Source organism: Mustela nigripes, unplaced genomic scaffold, assembly GCF_022355385.1.
Source record: "Mustela nigripes isolate SB6536 unplaced genomic scaffold, MUSNIG.SB6536 HiC_scaffold_2393, whole genome shotgun sequence".
In the NCBI taxonomy this organism is placed as follows: domain Eukaryota; kingdom Metazoa; phylum Chordata; class Mammalia; order Carnivora; family Mustelidae; genus Mustela; species Mustela nigripes.
In genome coordinates, this window is record NW_026741799.1 from 1 (window position 1) to 4,746 (window position 4,746).

A 4,746-nucleotide genomic window follows, 5' to 3' on the forward strand; every position below is an offset into this window, starting at 1 on the left:
TGATGGTGTAAGTTCTAGTCTGAAAGCTGGTAGTCTTGAGACACAATGAAGTTTGATGTTTTAGTTTGAGTGCGAAGCTTGGAAAAAACTGATATTCCAGCTCAAGTAGGCAGGAGGAATTTCCTCTTACTAATGGGAGAGTCAGAATTTTGTTCTCTTTAGGCCTTCAACTAACTTGATAAGGTCCACCCACATTAGGAAGGGCAGTCTCTTTACGCAGTTTACCTAATCAGATATTAATCTCATCGAAAAACACCCTCACAAAGTCAGAATAGTGTTTGACCAGATATCTAAGCACATCATTGCCTAGTCAAATTGACATGTAAAATTAACCATCACAATTGGTTAATCAAGAAATGTCAGTCATTAGACAGTCATAAAATAGATACATATTAAACTGGAACTTTGAATTTTACATCAAACATATAAATACATATTTACTTACCTACCTTCCTTTTATAGTAGACCCAAAGCTTTTTTTTTTTTTTTTTTAATTAATGAATCTGGTAACTGGTGTTCCAGATAGTCTTTTTCACAAAACTATACTCATAATTCATCTACATTTTCATATACATCTACATAATTCATGTACATTTCCTAGTGTGTTTCAAGTGAGAAAAAGATCTTAAAGCTAAAAGCAAAATTTTTCTAGGCCTTAAAAGTTTTTTTTCCCCTAATTCTTTATAATTATTTGATTTAATCTCATTTTAAAAAGCAATTTGCTTTCTGAAGTATTTAATTTAGTTTTCACAGCAGCAACATTTTTCTTTTACAACCTGTCATCTTGGGTAGTATGTAGTTGTCAAGTATTAACATGTAGTTGTTATAGTATTACAATGACAAGGTTTCCAAATCAAACACAATTGAGTCTAGGGAAGCATACAACTCAGCTGATGGGAGCACAGGTACAAGGATAGAATGGGGGCTAGTATGGCAGTGCTGAGGGTCAGTTTGCTGTGGGAATCATCCAGTATAATTCACAGAGAGAGGGTAGAGAGTCTGTTAATCCTGAGAGTCCCCTCAGTGGAAGCCTTAGTGAGTCGCTCCCCATATCATCAGACTAAAATGACATTAAACATTAACTTCTGTTTGCATCAGATTTATTTGAGAGTTCCTAAAGGACATAGGTCACCAGAAAAATAAAATAAACAAGAGGGAGATAATCTATTTCCAGAATTTTCTAGGAATTTTCTTGACTCCTTTGGTTTATTCATTGGTTCCTATTTTCATAATTGCTTTCAAATATGTAATCTAAAAATGATAATTCTTACTCAAGTCTCTCTGAGTTATTGCCTTTGGTATCTCAAGAATAAAATTATATGCTGTTTTATTGAAATGCCTACTTTTATTATAATAACTACTTTTTTAGAACAAGTAAAATTCTGCTCTATTTCATTCAGATGATAAAATAATCAGTGCTGTACAGTGAAGACAATTCAGAAATCAGTACTTTGATGCATAATGCCATGTAAAGGCAAGTCCCATTTTTACTTTTAAGTAGTGATAAAACACAGCTCAACATTTTCATATGACAAGTTGATATATAAAGAAATACTATTACTTTTGCTAATTACCTTGATACATTTGTGAATCTAAGTAACAAAATTCTTAAAAAGTTAAGCTTTGGGAGATGATAAAAAAAAAGACCAATTTTTAATAATTTTTTTCTGAATACCTGAAAAGATAGTGCTCTTATACAAAGCCATCAGGGACTGTGTTAAACATTCTAGTGACCAATTAGTAACATTTATGCTAAGTGATTTGTCACATTTTCTTTTAATAATATAACTTATTAGAGGCAAAAATGTGTGCTATTTATGGGAGGGTTCCAGGGTCATAAGGCCTCAGTTTGAGTCTCAGCTCCATGTCTTCCTATCTAGCTGAACTTGGGTGATTATTTAAGTCCCTAAAGTGTTAGTGTTGCCAAATGCTGGATCCTCAAAAATTCCATCAAAATAACCTGTTGAAAAGATACATCTGAATTTATTGCTTACCTCAGTAAGGGAGAACACTGCTTTGACCATGAATTAGTAGCATCTTGGAAGGAAGGAAGAGAGCAAAGTTGTAATATGAAGTTTCGGTATTTGGTTTAAGGCAAGTCTTTCAAGGCAAGGGATGGCTTTTAATTAGGGCGGGGTAAAGATCACAGCAGAATGCTTTAGGATTTGTGGGTACAGCAAAATGAGGGCTTTGAGCTAAAGGTATGGAAAAATCAGAAAGCAAAGAATTATTTGATGCTATCTATTGAGAAGCCAAACAGTCTTATGTTCATTAAAAATGGATTTTTTCAGGAAGTTCCTGAAAGGAACATTGAAGTTATTTTTAACTTTTATCTCTCTGGACAAAAATTTCCTGCAATAGTTAAGACATTGTGATAAAGAGAGTGGCAAAGTAAAATCACGATAATGTGAATAGTCAAGTATGTTTGTGAGGTGGAATGAGTAGATGGTTTTGATTCTTAGTTTCCATTTGCAAAATGGGAATAATAATAGCATATTTACGGATGATTTGCTAAGTAAGTATTAACAAACCTTCTAGAAGGAAACTGTATGAAGTGGAGGGAGAAAGGCTCAGAGTTGGCCAAATGTAGATTTACTTCTAAGTTACAACTTTGTGGTAAGTGTGATTCTGTTTTGGTGGTCTTCAGAGTGATACTTCTAACAGGGGCATTGTGGGAATTATATTAAGTAATGAATGAGAGTCCTAAACATCGAACATGCAAGTTGACTCAGTGAAAAGCAGCAGAAGTGACTTAAATTCTCACGTGTCAAATAGAGAAATACCTCATATGCAACCTCAGGCTTCAGTCATACCTCTCCAGGCAAATTCTGCTTCCCTGCAGTATCTTCCCCTTTGGCTTTCCAGCAACCAGTAAAAGCACTTAGCAACCATGGCTCTAGTTCTCCAGGTACCAAAAGAAACCATGGCTCTCGTTCTCCAGGTACCAAAGAAACAACACCTCATACCAATCACCTACCCAGCCGGGCCCTCCCATGGCTCAGAGTACACAGTCCCAGCAAATCTTCCCAACAATATCAATAGCCCTACTTCAACCAGATCTGCAGGAACAACCACAGTGAGAAGTGGCTTGAAGATACCCACTTCCCCTTCTCCTGGGGGTTTACCAGTGCCTCACAATAAACTTGCACAACCTATTCATGGACCCTTGCCAGATCCTACAACCTGTGGTCGCCTGAAAGAGGACAATTGGAAGGATGGCTGTTATTGACGAGCAGGGGCAAGAATGCAGAGGTCCACAGCTTCATGGATACCCCTTCACTAAACTAAAAGACAACTTTTATATGCACACTGTTCAGATAAGGCTTGGAATTTATAAAATTTCATCCCTCTCTGTCATAAGTAGCACAAACTGACAGAGATGATCAAGAAACAGGGTTTTTTTTTCCATTTCTGTTGGTTTGTCTTTTGTTTATTAAATTTTGGTGGGGTTTTTTTAAGTTGGTTTTTTTGTTTTGTTTGTTTTCTTTTTGAGTGTGTGTTTTTTTAGATTTTATTTATTTATCTGTCAGAAAAAGAAAGCACAAGCAGGGGGAGTGGCAGGCAGAGGGAGAAGCAGGCTCCAGGGAGCCTGATGCAGAACTGGATCCCAAGACCCTGAGATCATGGCATGGGTCAAAGGCAGATGCTTAACAGACTGAGCCATCCAGGCATCCCAAGAAACATTTTAAATGATAGTTGACATCAGCTGTATTTGGTTACCATATAGTCACTGTCACAGAATCACTTTTAGTTTTATTTAATAGAAACTAAGCTAATTTTAAAATATTTGACAGAGGCCAATATCTGGACAAAAACTGAGGATGGCAAAGAAAAATGTTCATCAATAAATAAGAAAATACCTTTGTGCAGAAGCAAATGGTGACTTCAAGTTATCCAAACTTCACACTCAACCTATTTTTGGTGTATAAATAGTGTTAATAAATATTTGTGTTAATGAGAAAAAATAATATACAAGAAAATAATACATGGAAGATATATGTTTCAGGCAGGAAGCCATTCCAATGGGGAAATCAAAGAGGGTTTGATGTAGGGACTGATTGTCAAGGAACGAACAGAGGATGTTGAGGAGACAGCAGGAAGTCCCAAAAGAGAGCACTACTGGAGCATGGTAAGGGCTGTAATCCTTGGAGGAAAGCCACCCAACGAGCACTGAGGCCATCTGTAAAGGAACACAGGTGCTCCTGAACCAGGCAGAGAGCAGCAGGAATAAATCCCTGACCTCTTCCTCCTCTTCCTCTCTAATCTCCTGCATTGCATTTGTCAAACTTAACTAAATGACAGAGGGCAGATGAGTCTGGACAGTGCAGACTTCCAGGTTAGCTTCTTGGGGCATGGAGCAGGATGGGGAAGAGCAAAAACTTCGTCACAAGAGGCTCACACACAGAATAACCAGCCTCAGTGGGGACCTTACAAAGTCTGAGTTCTTCCACTGTGACCCATTTAGGAATGATGATAATGTTGACATAGAGGTATATGTCAGTATAGTACTAAAGAAACCTCTGTATGTCTATTTTGAGGGAAACAAATTTAAACACTAACCACATACAATCCTTGGTTAATGTAAGGATGTTTACCAAATGGCCCTGCTTACTATATAATGGGACTGATACTCTATCTACTTGTGAGCAAATCAGGGTGTAAAGAATATACAGTGTCCATTTGGATCAGAAACACAATGTCCTTTCAGTTTCAGAATCCCCCTTAATAAAACCTTTTTTTTTTTTT

The 4,746-nt window shown here is 36.9% G+C and overlaps 1 pseudogene; it reads left to right on the forward strand.

The window, feature by feature from the left end:
* The first annotated feature begins 2,707 nt into the window (after nucleotides 1-2,707).
* LOC132008953 (SLAIN motif-containing protein 2-like) lies at nucleotides 2,708-3,229 on the forward strand (annotated as a pseudogene).
* Nucleotides 3,230-4,746: the final 1,517 nt, after the last annotated feature.